The sequence below is a fragment of the Microcebus murinus genome, unplaced genomic scaffold, assembly GCF_040939455.1.
Source record: "Microcebus murinus isolate Inina unplaced genomic scaffold, M.murinus_Inina_mat1.0 scaf007_hap2_Mmur4.0, whole genome shotgun sequence".
Classification (NCBI taxonomy): domain Eukaryota; kingdom Metazoa; phylum Chordata; class Mammalia; order Primates; family Cheirogaleidae; genus Microcebus; species Microcebus murinus.
In genome coordinates, this window is record NW_027438953.1 from 843,285 (window position 1) to 861,304 (window position 18,020).

Consider the following 18,020-nt stretch of genomic DNA (forward strand, 5'->3'; position numbering starts at 1 on the left):
GCAGCAGGATTGCTTGAGCCCGGAGATTGAGGTTGCTGTGAGCTAGGCTGACGCCATGGCACTCACTCTAGCCTGGGCAGCAAAACGAGACTCTGTCTCAAAAAAAAAAAAAAAAAGAACACAGGGGGGAGGGGGGCACGGGCAACACATGTCACCTGAATACTTGTACTCCCATCATCTGCTTGAAGAGAGAGAGAAAAGAAAATGCAATCCTAGAGGTAAGAGACACTTTTTAAAAATAATGAATCCGAAGAGAAAAGTAAAAGGAGGCCTGTGGAGCAGGTCTGGGTGTGACTCCGGATCCCCCAACATCAGGTGCCACCACCAAAGATTCCTGCGTGTAGCCCATAGAACCCCAAAAGCAACGGGACGAGTTCTGGTCACATACTCCCTCAAAATGACATCCTGGCCTTCTTCTGGAACTCCCTCCCCTCTCAGACTCTCAAGGTTTCCTCCAGCGTGTCGGTTCCCACAGAGCAGACCTTTGGTCTGAGACCTGACAGTCCAGATGCCACGCATGCTGCCGCGTGGCGGCGGTGTCGCGGCTTGGGACAAGAGGAGGCCCCACGGTGCGGGCTGGGGCGCCAGGCACCGCGGGCGGGCGCTGAGGGTGGGGGTGACCCCCACCCCGGGCCGCCGCCGCGCTCCCAGAAAGGGGACAGAACAAGAGGCAAAAAAAAAAAAAAAAAAAAAGCAGCAGCCTGTGGCACCCGGTATTCCCAGGCGGTCTCCCATCCAAGTACTAACCGGGCCCGACCCTGCTTAGCTTCCGAGACCAGACGAGATCGGGGGCGTTCAGGGTGGTGTGGCCCTAGACGGCGGCGGAGGGCGCCCCTGCCCCGCTCAAGAAGCCGAGCCTCTCTGGGCTTCCCCGCCGCCGCCTCCCGCCCCAGGCCCCGCGCCGGGCCGGGCCGGTTGAGTTCGCCGGCCGGGTCCCGCGGGCTCCCAGGGACGGGGGTGATGGGCGGGGCGGGGCGGGGCGGGGCGGGGGGCTGTCTCTGTATACACACACACACACACTCACACTCACTCACACTCACACAAGATGCGCCTCCACGGCTGGACTCGCCAAGGTGGAGCCCTCCCAGCCTCCCTCGTCTCCTCGCCCGGCCTCCTTCACCTACCCGCTGCCCACCCCCAGCGCGTCGCTGCCTGCCGCTGACTGCGCACGCGCGGGACGCTCGCCCTTTGACCCCAGCCAGGGGCCGCCCTCCCCCACAACCCCTTTCAGCTGCGCCCCCCCCCCTCGCCCTGTGGGTGGGCTGCCGCCTATTCCCCCGGGCCAGGGCTGGGGCACAGCCAGTGTATGGGGCGTCTCTCTCTGGGGATGTGTCCCATGGGTGGGGTGGGGTGGCGTGGTTTGGGGGGCGCTGAAGAAATCAGTCCCCTCCATCTCCTACCTCTGGAAAACGCCCAAGCCCGTGGAGAACTGCCGGCACCGCTTCGTGGGGGCCGGGACCCTCCTCCGTGTCCTCCTGTGGCCCAGTCCAAGGGGCCTGGGCCTGGCCGGGGCTGCATTGGACCCCGACCACCCTGGCGTGTGGACTCGCTAAAAATCGGCCATTAGATATTGGATTCCAGCTTCCTGGAGGTCATTTCACTAATGAGTGCACCGGAAAGAGTTTCCTAATCCATCTGTGAGGGTGGCAACTGAAAGAGAATTTGAAAGCTGACAGAATAGGCGAGGGAAGGCATAGGAGATTTCCACACCCAGCAAGGAAGACTTTCCCGAAATGGAAGAAAGAAACGAGCAAACAGAGACACCGGTAGCCCGCCCGGAAAAGAGTCTGCCCCTTAGAGAAAGCACCCTGACCAGGTTCACCCGTGGGTGGGTGGCGAGCTAGCGGCATTCAGAAGAGCGAGGCCCGCAGTCTGTGCGGAAGACACCTGCGCTCGGGTGTGTGTGGCGGCGCGATTCACAAGCAGCTCCAGATGTTAAACCAAGGAGAAGCCAGGGAGTTCCCAACGCCCCAGGTGTCCTCAGCCCACGACTGGCTGCTGTGGGAATGCGAAGCCCGGCTCCTTGTCTCAGAGCGGGGTTCCCAGGAGGATCAGGCTGAAGCTGGGACTCGGCCTCAAAGTGTCCCCTCGCATGGCCACCCCCTTCCCCTTCCTGCTCCTCTACTCCTGGTGCCCCTCCATCCAGGGGCCAGACCTTAAAGAGTCACCGCAAGAGAATCCTGGTCCCAAAGGAGCCTTCTGGGGGACCGGTGCTGAGAGAGGTTGTGGGCATGGCCTGCTGGGGCTCTGCCCGACCCAGGGCTGAGAGATGCCACCTCCCAGCTCTGGGTCCCTGCAGGAAGTGTTGGCAAGCACAGGGCCGGTCCTCCAAAGGCCCAGGTGCAGGGAGCCCAGGCCAAGCAGCCTGTGGAAGAGGCCACTTGCCGTGCCACCCCGGGAACAGGACTGCAGGCCCCGGCCCTTCCCACCTCCTCCTCCTCCTCCTCCTCCTCCTCCTCCTCCTCCCCCCCGCCCCCCCCCACAGGGCACAGGGCTCAGAGACACCTCAGACTCTTGCTACCCGAAGTGCAAAGGGCATCAGTTGCTCCTCCAACCCCCCCGCCCAGCAGACCACGTTGTCCAGCCAGCCCCCGGGCCTCCCTGGGGTGCCCAGCACAAAAGTGCAGACACCCACCGGACCCTCAATCTCAGTTTTCGGATGTTTTTGCCACTCTAAGGACCCGCAGGCCAGCTGGGCCTTCGGGCAGGACAGAGAGCCCCGGAATCCGACGTGGAGAGCTGCGTGTACGTCCCCATCAGGAGGCGGTCCCCACCTCCGCGGCTCTCCCCTTGCGGAGAGGGGCAGCCCAGCCGGCAGCCAGCCGCAGGGCCTCAGGGAAGACACCAGGCTGGGCCCCCGCGGCACAGCGGGGGCACGTCCCCCGCACTCACGCGACTTAGGGACGGCTGCTGGAGACTGCTGCGGCCACCCTGCTGCCGGGTTTCTGGAGGGCTTCCTGGAAGCAGCGTCCACACCAAGCCCTTGGAAGGCCCAGGCGACGGAGGAGCCGGTCAGGCAGGGGCCGAGGACGGTGAGAGGCCGGGCGGGCGGGAAGGAGCATGTCAGGCAGGGGCAGAGGACGGTGACAGGCCGGGCGGGGAGGAGCCGGTCAGGCGGGGGCCCAGGACAGTGACGGGCCTGGCCGGGGAGGAGTGCGTCAGGCAGGGGCAGTGGAGACGGGCTGGGTAAGGGTTAGGGTGACAGTTAGGGCACAATTCACAATCGCAAAGACGTGGAAGCGACCCGAGTGCCCATCCATCCAGGAGTGCATGAATAAAATGTGGCGCGTGGACACCACGGAGTGCCATTCGGCTGTGAGGAGCAGCGGTGAGAGGGCGCCTCTCGTGTTCTCCTGGCCAGAGCTGGAACCCGTTCCAGTAGGCCAGGTATCCCAAGAATGGACACACGAGCACCACGTGAGCGCGCTCACCAGCAAATTGGTACGAACGGATGGACGCCTAAGTGGACAGAGAGGAATCACCTTCATCGGGTGGGTGTCGGGCGTGTGGGGGGAGGGGAGGGGCATACACATCCATTAGGCATGGGGTGGGTGCGCACCGACTGGGGGATGGGCGCACTTGAAGCTCTGACCCGAGGGGGGAGGCTTGGAGAGGGCAAGGCACCCGACCTTAACATTGGTACCCCCACAATACGCTGGAACAACATGAGAGGTATATGAATAAGAACACAGGGGGGGCCGGGCGCGGTGGCTCACGCCTGTAATCCTAGCTCTCTGGGAGGCCGAGGCGGGCGGATTGCTCCAGGTCAGGAGTTCGAAACCAGCCTGAGCAAGAGCGAGACCCCGTCTCTACTAAAAATAGAAAGAAATTAATTGGCCAACTAATATATATAGAAAAACACAGCCGGGCGTGGTGGTGCATGCCTGTAGTCCCAACTACTCGGGAGGCTGAGGCAGCAGGATTGCTTGAGCCCGGAGATTGAGGTTGCTGTGAGCTAGGCTGACGCCATGGCACTCACTCTAGCCTGGGCAGCAAAACGAGACTCTGTCTCAAAAAAAAAAAAAAAAAGAACACAGGGGGGAGGGGGGCACGGGCAACACATGTCACCTGAATACTTGTACTCCCATCATCTGCTTGAAGAGAGAGAGAAAAGAAAATGCAATCCTAGAGGTAAGAGACACTTTTTAAAAATAATGAATCCGAAGAGAAAAGTAAAAGGAGGCCTGTGGAGCAGGTCTGGGTGTGACTCCGGATCCCCCAACATCAGGTGCCACCACCAAAGATTCCTGCGTGTAGCCCATAGAACCCCAAAAGCAACGGGACGAGTTCTGGTCACATACTCCCTCAAAATGACATCCTGGCCTTCTTCTGGAACTCCCTCCCCTCTCAGACTCTCAAGGTTTCCTCCAGCGTGTCGGTTCCCACAGAGCAGACCTTTGGTCTGAGACCTGACAGTCCAGATGCCACGCATGCTGCCGCGTGGCGGCGGTGTCGCGGCTTGGGACAAGAGGAGGCCCCACGGTGCGGGCTGGGGCGCCAGGCACCGCGGGCGGGCGCTGAGGGTGGGGGTGACCCCCACCCCGGGCCGCCGCCGCGCTCCCAGAAAGGGGACAGAACAAGAGGCAAAAAAAAAAAAAAAAAAAAAGCAGCAGCCTGTGGCACCCGGTATTCCCAGGCGGTCTCCCATCCAAGTACTAACCGGGCCCGACCCTGCTTAGCTTCCGAGACCAGACGAGATCGGGGGCGTTCAGGGTGGTGTGGCCCTAGACGGCGGCGGAGGGCGCCCCTGCCCCGCTCAAGAAGCCGAGCCTCTCTGGGCTTCCCCGCCGCCGCCTCCCGCCCCAGGCCCCGCGCCGGGCCGGGCCGGTTGAGTTCGCCGGCCGGGTCCCGCGGGCTCCCAGGGACGGGGGTGATGGGCGGGGCGGGGCGGGGCGGGGCGGGGGGCTGTCTCTGTATACACACACACACACACTCACACTCACTCACACTCACACAAGATGCGCCTCCACGGCTGGACTCGCCAAGGTGGAGCCCTCCCAGCCTCCCTCGTCTCCTCGCCCGGCCTCCTTCACCTACCCGCTGCCCACCCCCAGCGCGTCGCTGCCTGCCGCTGACTGCGCACGCGCGGGACGCTCGCCCTTTGACCCCAGCCAGGGGCCGCCCTCCCCCACAACCCCTTTCAGCTGCGCCCCCCCCCCTCGCCCTGTGGGTGGGCTGCCGCCTATTCCCCCGGGCCAGGGCTGGGGCACAGCCAGTGTATGGGGCGTCTCTCTCTGGGGATGTGTCCCATGGGTGGGGTGGGGTGGCGTGGTTTGGGGGGCGCTGAAGAAATCAGTCCCCTCCATCTCCTACCTCTGGAAAACGCCCAAGCCCGTGGAGAACTGCCGGCACCGCTTCGTGGGGGCCGGGACCCTCCTCCGTGTCCTCCTGTGGCCCAGTCCAAGGGGCCTGGGCCTGGCCGGGGCTGCATTGGACCCCGACCACCCTGGCGTGTGGACTCGCTAAAAATCGGCCATTAGATATTGGATTCCAGCTTCCTGGAGGTCATTTCACTAATGAGTGCACCGGAAAGAGTTTCCTAATCCATCTGTGAGGGTGGCAACTGAAAGAGAATTTGAAAGCTGACAGAATAGGCGAGGGAAGGCATAGGAGATTTCCACACCCAGCAAGGAAGACTTTCCCGAAATGGAAGAAAGAAACGAGCAAACAGAGACACCGGTAGCCCGCCCGGAAAAGAGTCTGCCCCTTAGAGAAAGCACCCTGACCAGGTTCACCCGTGGGTGGGTGGCGAGCTAGCGGCATTCAGAAGAGCGAGGCCCGCAGTCTGTGCGGAAGACACCTGCGCTCGGGTGTGTGTGGCGGCGCGATTCACAAGCAGCTCCAGATGTTAAACCAAGGAGAAGCCAGGGAGTTCCCAACGCCCCAGGTGTCCTCAGCCCACGACTGGCTGCTGTGGGAATGCGAAGCCCGGCTCCTTGTCTCAGAGCGGGGTTCCCAGGAGGATCAGGCTGAAGCTGGGACTCGGCCTCAAAGTGTCCCCTCGCATGGCCACCCCCTTCCCCTTCCTGCTCCTCTACTCCTGGTGCCCCTCCATCCAGGGGCCAGACCTTAAAGAGTCACCGCAAGAGAATCCTGGTCCCAAAGGAGCCTTCTGGGGGACCGGTGCTGAGAGAGGTTGTGGGCATGGCCTGCTGGGGCTCTGCCCGACCCAGGGCTGAGAGATGCCACCTCCCAGCTCTGGGTCCCTGCAGGAAGTGTTGGCAAGCACAGGGCCGGTCCTCCAAAGGCCCAGGTGCAGGGAGCCCAGGCCAAGCAGCCTGTGGAAGAGGCCACTTGCCGTGCCACCCCGGGAACAGGACTGCAGGCCCCGGCCCTTCCCACCTCCTCCTCCTCCTCCTCCTCCTCCTCCTCCTCCTCCCCCCCGCCCCCCCCCACAGGGCACAGGGCTCAGAGACACCTCAGACTCTTGCTACCCGAAGTGCAAAGGGCATCAGTTGCTCCTCCAACCCCCCCGCCCAGCAGACCACGTTGTCCAGCCAGCCCCCGGGCCTCCCTGGGGTGCCCAGCACAAAAGTGCAGACACCCACCGGACCCTCAATCTCAGTTTTCGGATGTTTTTGCCACTCTAAGGACCCGCAGGCCAGCTGGGCCTTCGGGCAGGACAGAGAGCCCCGGAATCCGACGTGGAGAGCTGCGTGTACGTCCCCATCAGGAGGCGGTCCCCACCTCCGCGGCTCTCCCCTTGCGGAGAGGGGCAGCCCAGCCGGCAGCCAGCCGCAGGGCCTCAGGGAAGACACCAGGCTGGGCCCCCGCGGCACAGCGGGGGCACGTCCCCCGCACTCACGCGACTTAGGGACGGCTGCTGGAGACTGCTGCGGCCACCCTGCTGCCGGGTTTCTGGAGGGCTTCCTGGAAGCAGCGTCCACACCAAGCCCTTGGAAGGCCCAGGCGACGGAGGAGCCGGTCAGGCAGGGGCCGAGGACGGTGAGAGGCCGGGCGGGCGGGAAGGAGCATGTCAGGCAGGGGCAGAGGACGGTGACAGGCCGGGCGGGGAGGAGCCGGTCAGGCGGGGGCCCAGGACAGTGACGGGCCTGGCCGGGGAGGAGTGCGTCAGGCAGGGGCAGTGGAGACGGGCTGGGTAAGGGTTAGGGTGACAGTTAGGGCACAATTCACAATCGCAAAGACGTGGAAGCGACCCGAGTGCCCATCCATCCAGGAGTGCATGAATAAAATGTGGCGCGTGGACACCACGGAGTGCCATTCGGCTGTGAGGAGCAGCGGTGAGAGGGCGCCTCTCGTGTTCTCCTGGCCAGAGCTGGAACCCGTTCCAGTAGGCCAGGTATCCCAAGAATGGACACACGAGCACCACGTGAGCGCGCTCACCAGCAAATTGGTACGAACGGATGGACGCCTAAGTGGACAGAGAGGAATCACCTTCATCGGGTGGGTGTCGGGCGTGTGGGGGGAGGGGAGGGGCATACACATCCATTAGGCATGGGGTGGGTGCGCACCGACTGGGGGATGGGCGCACTTGAAGCTCTGACCCGAGGGGGGAGGCTTGGAGAGGGCAAGGCACCCGACCTTAACATTGGTACCCCCACAATACGCTGGAACAACATGAGAGGTATATGAATAAGAACACAGGGGGGGCCGGGCGCGGTGGCTCACGCCTGTAATCCTAGCTCTCTGGGAGGCCGAGGCGGGCGGATTGCTCCAGGTCAGGAGTTCGAAACCAGCCTGAGCAAGAGCGAGACCCCGTCTCTACTAAAAATAGAAAGAAATTAATTGGCCAACTAATATATATAGAAAAACACAGCCGGGCGTGGTGGTGCATGCCTGTAGTCCCAACTACTCGGGAGGCTGAGGCAGCAGGATTGCTTGAGCCCGGAGATTGAGGTTGCTGTGAGCTAGGCTGACGCCATGGCACTCACTCTAGCCTGGGCAGCAAAACGAGACTCTGTCTCAAAAAAAAAAAAAAAAAGAACACAGGGGGGAGGGGGGCACGGGCAACACATGTCACCTGAATACTTGTACTCCCATCATCTGCTTGAAGAGAGAGAGAAAAGAAAATGCAATCCTAGAGGTAAGAGACACTTTTTAAAAATAATGAATCCGAAGAGAAAAGTAAAAGGAGGCCTGTGGAGCAGGTCTGGGTGTGACTCCGGATCCCCCAACATCAGGTGCCACCACCAAAGATTCCTGCGTGTAGCCCATAGAACCCCAAAAGCAACGGGACGAGTTCTGGTCACATACTCCCTCAAAATGACATCCTGGCCTTCTTCTGGAACTCCCTCCCCTCTCAGACTCTCAAGGTTTCCTCCAGCGTGTCGGTTCCCACAGAGCAGACCTTTGGTCTGAGACCTGACAGTCCAGATGCCACGCATGCTGCCGCGTGGCGGCGGTGTCGCGGCTTGGGACAAGAGGAGGCCCCACGGTGCGGGCTGGGGCGCCAGGCACCGCGGGCGGGCGCTGAGGGTGGGGGTGACCCCCACCCCGGGCCGCCGCCGCGCTCCCAGAAAGGGGACAGAACAAGAGGCAAAAAAAAAAAAAAAAAAAAAGCAGCAGCCTGTGGCACCCGGTATTCCCAGGCGGTCTCCCATCCAAGTACTAACCGGGCCCGACCCTGCTTAGCTTCCGAGACCAGACGAGATCGGGGGCGTTCAGGGTGGTGTGGCCCTAGACGGCGGCGGAGGGCGCCCCTGCCCCGCTCAAGAAGCCGAGCCTCTCTGGGCTTCCCCGCCGCCGCCTCCCGCCCCAGGCCCCGCGCCGGGCCGGGCCGGTTGAGTTCGCCGGCCGGGTCCCGCGGGCTCCCAGGGACGGGGGTGATGGGCGGGGCGGGGCGGGGCGGGGCGGGGGGCTGTCTCTGTATACACACACACACACACTCACACTCACTCACACTCACACAAGATGCGCCTCCACGGCTGGACTCGCCAAGGTGGAGCCCTCCCAGCCTCCCTCGTCTCCTCGCCCGGCCTCCTTCACCTACCCGCTGCCCACCCCCAGCGCGTCGCTGCCTGCCGCTGACTGCGCACGCGCGGGACGCTCGCCCTTTGACCCCAGCCAGGGGCCGCCCTCCCCCACAACCCCTTTCAGCTGCGCCCCCCCCCCTCGCCCTGTGGGTGGGCTGCCGCCTATTCCCCCGGGCCAGGGCTGGGGCACAGCCAGTGTATGGGGCGTCTCTCTCTGGGGATGTGTCCCATGGGTGGGGTGGGGTGGCGTGGTTTGGGGGGCGCTGAAGAAATCAGTCCCCTCCATCTCCTACCTCTGGAAAACGCCCAAGCCCGTGGAGAACTGCCGGCACCGCTTCGTGGGGGCCGGGACCCTCCTCCGTGTCCTCCTGTGGCCCAGTCCAAGGGGCCTGGGCCTGGCCGGGGCTGCATTGGACCCCGACCACCCTGGCGTGTGGACTCGCTAAAAATCGGCCATTAGATATTGGATTCCAGCTTCCTGGAGGTCATTTCACTAATGAGTGCACCGGAAAGAGTTTCCTAATCCATCTGTGAGGGTGGCAACTGAAAGAGAATTTGAAAGCTGACAGAATAGGCGAGGGAAGGCATAGGAGATTTCCACACCCAGCAAGGAAGACTTTCCCGAAATGGAAGAAAGAAACGAGCAAACAGAGACACCGGTAGCCCGCCCGGAAAAGAGTCTGCCCCTTAGAGAAAGCACCCTGACCAGGTTCACCCGTGGGTGGGTGGCGAGCTAGCGGCATTCAGAAGAGCGAGGCCCGCAGTCTGTGCGGAAGACACCTGCGCTCGGGTGTGTGTGGCGGCGCGATTCACAAGCAGCTCCAGATGTTAAACCAAGGAGAAGCCAGGGAGTTCCCAACGCCCCAGGTGTCCTCAGCCCACGACTGGCTGCTGTGGGAATGCGAAGCCCGGCTCCTTGTCTCAGAGCGGGGTTCCCAGGAGGATCAGGCTGAAGCTGGGACTCGGCCTCAAAGTGTCCCCTCGCATGGCCACCCCCTTCCCCTTCCTGCTCCTCTACTCCTGGTGCCCCTCCATCCAGGGGCCAGACCTTAAAGAGTCACCGCAAGAGAATCCTGGTCCCAAAGGAGCCTTCTGGGGGACCGGTGCTGAGAGAGGTTGTGGGCATGGCCTGCTGGGGCTCTGCCCGACCCAGGGCTGAGAGATGCCACCTCCCAGCTCTGGGTCCCTGCAGGAAGTGTTGGCAAGCACAGGGCCGGTCCTCCAAAGGCCCAGGTGCAGGGAGCCCAGGCCAAGCAGCCTGTGGAAGAGGCCACTTGCCGTGCCACCCCGGGAACAGGACTGCAGGCCCCGGCCCTTCCCACCTCCTCCTCCTCCTCCTCCTCCTCCTCCTCCTCCCCCCCGCCCCCCCCCACAGGGCACAGGGCTCAGAGACACCTCAGACTCTTGCTACCCGAAGTGCAAAGGGCATCAGTTGCTCCTCCAACCCCCCCGCCCAGCAGACCACGTTGTCCAGCCAGCCCCCGGGCCTCCCTGGGGTGCCCAGCACAAAAGTGCAGACACCCACCGGACCCTCAATCTCAGTTTTCGGATGTTTTTGCCACTCTAAGGACCCGCAGGCCAGCTGGGCCTTCGGGCAGGACAGAGAGCCCCGGAATCCGACGTGGAGAGCTGCGTGTACGTCCCCATCAGGAGGCGGTCCCCACCTCCGCGGCTCTCCCCTTGCGGGGAGGGGCAGCCCAGCCGGCAGCCAGCCGCAGGGCCTCAGGGAAGACACCAGGCTGGGCCCCCGCGGCACAGCGGGGGCACGTCCCCCGCACTCACGCGACTTAGGGACGGCTGCTGGAGACTGCTGCGGCCACCCTGCTGCCGGGTTTCTGGAGGGCTTCCTGGAAGCAGCGTCCACACCAAGCCCTTGGAAGGCCCAGGCGACGGAGGAGCCGGTCAGGCAGGGGCCGAGGACGGTGAGAGGCCGGGCGGGCGGGAAGGAGCATGTCAGGCAGGGGCAGAGGACGGTGACAGGCCGGGCGGGGAGGAGCCGGTCAGGCGGGGGCCCAGGACAGTGACGGGCCTGGCCGGGGAGGAGTGCGTCAGGCAGGGGCAGTGGAGACGGGCTGGGTAAGGGTTAGGGTGACAGTTAGGGCACAATTCACAATCGCAAAGACGTGGAAGCGACCCGAGTGCCCATCCATCCAGGAGTGCATGAATAAAATGTGGCGCGTGGACACCACGGAGTGCCATTCGGCTGTGAGGAGCAGCGGTGAGAGGGCGCCTCTCGTGTTCTCCTGGCCAGAGCTGGAACCCGTTCCAGTAGGCCAGGTATCCCAAGAATGGACACACGAGCACCACGTGAGCGCGCTCACCAGCAAATTGGTACGAACGGATGGACGCCTAAGTGGACAGAGAGGAATCACCTTCATCGGGTGGGTGTCGGGCGTGTGGGGGGAGGGGAGGGGCATACACATCCATTAGGCATGGGGTGGGTGCGCACCGACTGGGGGATGGGCGCACTTGAAGCTCTGACCCGAGGGGGGAGGCTTGGAGAGGGCAAGGCACCCGACCTTAACATTGGTACCCCCACAATACGCTGGAACAACATGAGAGGTATATGAATAAGAACACAGGGGGGGCCGGGCGCGGTGGCTCACGCCTGTAATCCTAGCTCTCTGGGAGGCCGAGGCGGGCGGATTGCTCCAGGTCAGGAGTTCGAAACCAGCCTGAGCAAGAGCGAGACCCCGTCTCTACTAAAAATAGAAAGAAATTAATTGGCCAACTAATATATATAGAAAAACACAGCCGGGCGTGGTGGTGCATGCCTGTAGTCCCAACTACTCGGGAGGCTGAGGCAGCAGGATTGCTTGAGCCCGGAGATTGAGGTTGCTGTGAGCTAGGCTGACGCCATGGCACTCACTCTAGCCTGGGCAGCAAAACGAGACTCTGTCTCAAAAAAAAAAAAAAAAAGAACACAGGGGGGAGGGGGGCACGGGCAACACATGTCACCTGAATACTTGTACTCCCATCATCTGCTTGAAGAGAGAGAGAAAAGAAAATGCAATCCTAGAGGTAAGAGACACTTTTTAAAAATAATGAATCCGAAGAGAAAAGTAAAAGGAGGCCTGTGGAGCAGGTCTGGGTGTGACTCCGGATCCCCCAACATCAGGTGCCACCACCAAAGATTCCTGCGTGTAGCCCATAGAACCCCAAAAGCAACGGGACGAGTTCTGGTCACATACTCCCTCAAAATGACATCCTGGCCTTCTTCTGGAACTCCCTCCCCTCTCAGACTCTCAAGGTTTCCTCCAGCGTGTCGGTTCCCACAGAGCAGACCTTTGGTCTGAGACCTGACAGTCCAGATGCCACGCATGCTGCCGCGTGGCGGCGGTGTCGCGGCTTGGGACAAGAGGAGGCCCCACGGTGCGGGCTGGGGCGCCAGGCACCGCGGGCGGGCGCTGAGGGTGGGGGTGACCCCCACCCCGGGCCGCCGCCGCGCTCCCAGAAAGGGGACAGAACAAGAGGCAAAAAAAAAAAAAAAAAAAAAGCAGCAGCCTGTGGCACCCGGTATTCCCAGGCGGTCTCCCATCCAAGTACTAACCGGGCCCGACCCTGCTTAGCTTCCGAGACCAGACGAGATCGGGGGCGTTCAGGGTGGTGTGGCCCTAGACGGCGGCGGAGGGCGCCCCTGCCCCGCTCAAGAAGCCGAGCCTCTCTGGGCTTCCCCGCCGCCGCCTCCCGCCCCAGGCCCCGCGCCGGGCCGGGCCGGTTGAGTTCGCCGGCCGGGTCCCGCGGGCTCCCAGGGACGGGGGTGATGGGCGGGGCGGGGCGGGGCGGGGCGGGGGGCTGTCTCTGTATACACACACACACACACTCACACTCACTCACACTCACACAAGATGCGCCTCCACGGCTGGACTCGCCAAGGTGGAGCCCTCCCAGCCTCCCTCGTCTCCTCGCCCGGCCTCCTTCACCTACCCGCTGCCCACCCCCAGCGCGTCGCTGCCTGCCGCTGACTGCGCACGCGCGGGACGCTCGCCCTTTGACCCCAGCCAGGGGCCGCCCTCCCCCACAACCCCTTTCAGCTGCGCCCCCCCCCCTCGCCCTGTGGGTGGGCTGCCGCCTATTCCCCCGGGCCAGGGCTGGGGCACAGCCAGTGTATGGGGCGTCTCTCTCTGGGGATGTGTCCCATGGGTGGGGTGGGGTGGCGTGGTTTGGGGGGCGCTGAAGAAATCAGTCCCCTCCATCTCCTACCTCTGGAAAACGCCCAAGCCCGTGGAGAACTGCCGGCACCGCTTCGTGGGGGCCGGGACCCTCCTCCGTGTCCTCCTGTGGCCCAGTCCAAGGGGCCTGGGCCTGGCCGGGGCTGCATTGGACCCCGACCACCCTGGCGTGTGGACTCGCTAAAAATCGGCCATTAGATATTGGATTCCAGCTTCCTGGAGGTCATTTCACTAATGAGTGCACCGGAAAGAGTTTCCTAATCCATCTGTGAGGGTGGCAACTGAAAGAGAATTTGAAAGCTGACAGAATAGGCGAGGGAAGGCATAGGAGATTTCCACACCCAGCAAGGAAGACTTTCCCGAAATGGAAGAAAGAAACGAGCAAACAGAGACACCGGTAGCCCGCCCGGAAAAGAGTCTGCCCCTTAGAGAAAGCACCCTGACCAGGTTCACCCGTGGGTGGGTGGCGAGCTAGCGGCATTCAGAAGAGCGAGGCCCGCAGTCTGTGCGGAAGACACCTGCGCTCGGGTGTGTGTGGCGGCGCGATTCACAAGCAGCTCCAGATGTTAAACCAAGGAGAAGCCAGGGAGTTCCCAACGCCCCAGGTGTCCTCAGCCCACGACTGGCTGCTGTGGGAATGCGAAGCCCGGCTCCTTGTCTCAGAGCGGGGTTCCCAGGAGGATCAGGCTGAAGCTGGGACTCGGCCTCAAAGTGTCCCCTCGCATGGCCACCCCCTTCCCCTTCCTGCTCCTCTACTCCTGGTGCCCCTCCATCCAGGGGCCAGACCTTAAAGAGTCACCGCAAGAGAATCCTGGTCCCAAAGGAGCCTTCTGGGGGACCGGTGCTGAGAGAGGTTGTGGGCATGGCCTGCTGGGGCTCTGCCCGACCCAGGGCTGAGAGATGCCACCTCCCAGCTCTGGGTCCCTGCAGGAAGTGTTGGCAAGCACAGGGCCGGTCCTCCAAAGGCCCAGGTGCAGGGAGCCCAGGCCAAGCAGCCTGTGGAAGAGGCCACTTGCCGTGCCACCCCGGGAACAGGACTGCAGGCCCCGGCCCTTCCCACCTCCTCCTCCTCCTCCTCCTCCTCCTCCTCCTCCCCCCCGCCCCCCCCCACAGGGCACAGGGCTCAGAGACACCTCAGACTCTTGCTACCCGAAGTGCAAAGGGCATCAGTTGCTCCTCCAACCCCCCCGCCCAGCAGACCACGTTGTCCAGCCAGCCCCCGGGCCTCCCTGGGGTGCCCAGCACAAAAGTGCAGACACCCACCGGACCCTCAATCTCAGTTTTCGGATGTTTTTGCCACTCTAAGGACCCGCAGGCCAGCTGGGCCTTCGGGCAGGACAGAGAGCCCCGGAATCCGACGTGGAGAGCTGCGTGTACGTCCCCATCAGGAGGCGGTCCCCACCTCCGCGGCTCTCCCCTTGCGGGGAGGGGCAGCCCAGCCGGCAGCCAGCCGCAGGGCCTCAGGGAAGACACCAGGCTGGGCCCCCGCGGCACAGCGGGGGCACGTCCCCCGCACTCACGCGACTTAGGGACGGCTGCTGGAGACTGCTGCGGCCACCCTGCTGCCGGGTTTCTGGAGGGCTTCCTGGAAGCAGCGTCCACACCAAGCCCTTGGAAGGCCCAGGCGACGGAGGAGCCGGTCAGGCAGGGGCCGAGGACGGTGAGAGGCCGGGCGGGCGGGAAGGAGCATGTCAGGCAGGGGCAGAGGACGGTGACAGGCCGGGCGGGGAGGAGCCGGTCAGGCGGGGGCCCAGGACAGTGACGGGCCTGGCCGGGGAGGAGTGCGTCAGGCAGGGGCAGTGGAGACGGGCTGGGTAAGGGTTAGGGTGACAGTTAGGGCACAATTCACAATCGCAAAGACGTGGAAGCGACCCGAGTGCCCATCCATCCAGGAGTGCATGAATAAAATGTGGCGCGTGGACACCACGGAGTGCCATTCGGCTGTGAGGAGCAGCGGTGAGAGGGCGCCTCTCGTGTTCTCCTGGCCAGAGCTGGAACCCGTTCCAGTAGGCCAGGTATCCCAAGAATGGACACACGAGCACCACGTGAGCGCGCTCACCAGCAAATTGGTACGAACGGATGGACGCCTAAGTGGACAGAGAGGAATCACCTTCATCGGGTGGGTGTCGGGCGTGTGGGGGGAGGGGAGGGGCATACACATCCATTAGGCATGGGGTGGGTGCGCACCGACTGGGGGATGGGCGCACTTGAAGCTCTGACCCGAGGGGGGAGGCTTGGAGAGGGCAAGGCACCCGACCTTAACATTGGTACCCCCACAATACGCTGGAACAACATGAGAGGTATATGAATAAGAACACAGGGGGGGCCGGGCGCGGTGGCTCACGCCTGTAATCCTAGCTCTCTGGGAGGCCGAGGCGGGCGGATTGCTCCAGGTCAGGAGTTCGAAACCAGCCTGAGCAAGAGCGAGACCCCGTCTCTACTAAAAATAGAAAGAAATTAATTGGCCAACTAATATATATAGAAAAACACAGCCGGGCGTGGTGGTGCATGCCTGTAGTCCCAACTACTCGGGAGGCTGAGGCAGCAGGATTGCTTGAGCCCGGAGATTGAGGTTGCTGTGAGCTAGGCTGACGCCATGGCACTCACTCTAGCCTGGGCAGCAAAACGAGACTCTGTCTCAAAAAAAAAAAAAAAAAAGAACACAGGGGGGAGGGGGGCACGGGCAACACATGTCACCTGAATACTTGTACTCCCATCATCTGCTTGAAGAGAGAGAGAAAAGAAAATGCAATCCTAGAGGTAAGAGACACTTTTTAAAAATAATGAATCCGAAGAGAAAAGTAAAAGGAGGCCTGTGGAGCAGGTCTGGGTGTGACTCCGGATCCCCCAACATCAGGTGCCACCACCAAAGATTCCTGCGTGTAGCCCATAGAACCCCAAAAGCAACGGGACGAGTTCTGGTCACATACTCCCTCAAAATGACATCCTGGCCTTCTTCTGGAACTCCCTCCCCTCTCAGACTCTCAAGGTTTCCTCCAGCGTGTCGGTTCCCACAGAGCAGACCTTTGGTCTGAGACCTGACAGTCCAGATGCCACGCATGCTGCCGCGTGGCGGCGGTGTCGCGGCTTGGGACAAGAGGAGGCCCCACGGTGCGGGCTGGGGCGCCAGGCACCGCGGGCGGGCGCTGAGGGTGGGGGTGACCCCCACCCCGGGCCGCCGCCGCGCTCCCAGAAAGGGGACAGAACAAGAGGCAAAAAAAAAAAAAAAAAAAAAAGCAGCAGCCTGTGGCACCCGGTATTCCCAGGCGGTCTCCCATCCAAGTACTAACCGGGCCCGACCCTGCTTAGCTTCCGAGACCAGACGAGATCGGGGGCGTTCAGGGTGGTGTGGCCCTAGACGGCGGCGGAGGGCGCCCCTGCCCCGCTCAAGAAGCCGAGCCTCTCTGGGCTTCCCCCCGCCGCCTCCCGCCCCAGGCCCCGCGCCGGGCCGGGCCGGTTGAGTTCGCCGGCCGGGTCCCGCGGGCTCCCAGGGACGGGGGTGATGGGCGGGGCGGGGCGGGGCGGGGGGCTGTCTCTGTATACACACACACACACACTCACACTCACTCACACTCACACAAGATGCGCCTCCACGGCTGGACTCGCCAAGGTGGAGCCCTCCCAGCCTCCCTCGTCTCCTCGCCCGGCCTCCTTCACCTACCCGCTGCCCACCCCCAGCGCGTCGCTGCCTGCCGCTGACTGCGCACGCGCGGGACGCTCGCCCTTTGACCCCAGCCAGGGGCCGCCCTCCCCCACAACCCCTTTCAGCTGCGCCCCCCCCTCGCCCTGTGGGTGGGCTGCCGCCTATTCCCCCGGGCCAGGGCTGGGGCACAGCCAGTGTATGGGGCGTCTCTCTCTGGGGATGTGTCCCATGGGTGGGGTGGGGTGGCGTGGTTTGGGGGGCGCTGAAGAAATCAGTCCCCTCCATCTCCTACCTCTGGAAAACGCCCAAGCCCGTGGAGAACTGCCGGCACCGCTTCGTGGGGGCCGGGACCCTCCTCCGTGTCCTCCTGTGGCCCAGTCCAAGGGGCCTGGGCCTGGCCGGGGCTGCATTGGACCCCGACCACCCTGGCGTGTGGACTCGCTAAAAATCGGCCATTAGATATTGGATTCCAGCTTCCTGGAGGTCATTTCACTAATGAGTGCACCGGAAAGAGTTTCCTAATCCATCTGTGAGGGTGGCAACTGAAAGAGAATTTGAAAGCTGACAGAATAGGCGAGGGAAGGCATAGGAGATTTCCACACCCAGCAAGGAAGACTTTCCCGAAATGGAAGAAAGAAACGAGCAAACAGAGACACCGGTAGCCCGCCCGGAAAAGAGTCTGCCCCTTAGAGAAAGCACCCTGACCAGGTTCACCCGTGGGTGGGTGGCGAGCTAGCGGCATTCAGAAGAGCGAGGCCCGCAGTCTGTGCGGAAGACACCTGAGCTCGGGTGTGTGTGGCGGCGCGATTCACAAGCAGCTCCAGATGTTAAACCAAGGAGAAGCCAGGGAGTTCCCAACGCCCCAGGTGTCCTCAGCCCACGACTGGCTGCTGTGGGAATGCGAAGCCCGGCTCCTTGTCTCAGAGCGGGGTTCCCAGGAGGATCAGGCTGAAGCTGGGACTCGGCCTCAAAGTGTCCCCTCGCATGGCCACCCCCTTCCCCTTCCTGCTCCTCTACTCCTGGTGCCCCTCCATCCAGGGGCCAGACCTTAAAGAGTCACCGCAAGAGAATCCTGGTCCCAAAGGAGCCTTCTGGGGGACCGGTGCTGAGAGAGGTTGTGGGCATGGCCTGCTGGGGCTCTGCCCGACCCAGGGCTGAGAGATGCCACCTCCCAGCTCTGGGTCCCTGCAGGAAGTGTTGGCAAGCACAGGGCCGGTCCTCCAAAGGCCCAGGTGCAGGGAGCCCAGGCCAAGCAGCCTGTGGAAGAGGCCA

General features: G+C 63.0%; 5 non-coding genes across 5 annotated transcripts; all 5 read right to left on the reverse strand.

Annotated features, from left to right (window-relative positions):
- Positions 1–698: 698 nt before the first annotated feature.
- On the reverse strand, positions 699–817 carry LOC142866780 (5S ribosomal RNA). The gene has a single exon (XR_012916609.1). It is a non-coding gene; the product is annotated as a 5S ribosomal RNA (ribosomal RNA).
- A 3,794-nt stretch (positions 818–4,611) lies between these two features.
- Positions 4,612–4,730, reverse strand: LOC142866781 (5S ribosomal RNA). The gene has a single exon (XR_012916610.1). It is a non-coding gene; the product is annotated as a 5S ribosomal RNA (ribosomal RNA).
- A 3,794-nt stretch (positions 4,731–8,524) lies between these two features.
- On the reverse strand, positions 8,525–8,643 carry LOC142866783 (5S ribosomal RNA). Its single transcript, XR_012916612.1, has one exon. It is a non-coding gene; the product is annotated as a 5S ribosomal RNA (ribosomal RNA).
- Positions 8,644–12,434: 3,791 nt separating this feature from the next.
- On the reverse strand, positions 12,435–12,553 carry LOC142866784 (5S ribosomal RNA). Its single transcript, XR_012916614.1, has one exon. It is a non-coding gene; the product is annotated as a 5S ribosomal RNA (ribosomal RNA).
- A 3,793-nt stretch (positions 12,554–16,346) lies between these two features.
- Positions 16,347–16,465, reverse strand: LOC142866785 (5S ribosomal RNA). Its single transcript, XR_012916615.1, has one exon. It is a non-coding gene; the product is annotated as a 5S ribosomal RNA (ribosomal RNA).
- Between the last annotated feature and the right edge of the window lie 1,555 nt (positions 16,466–18,020).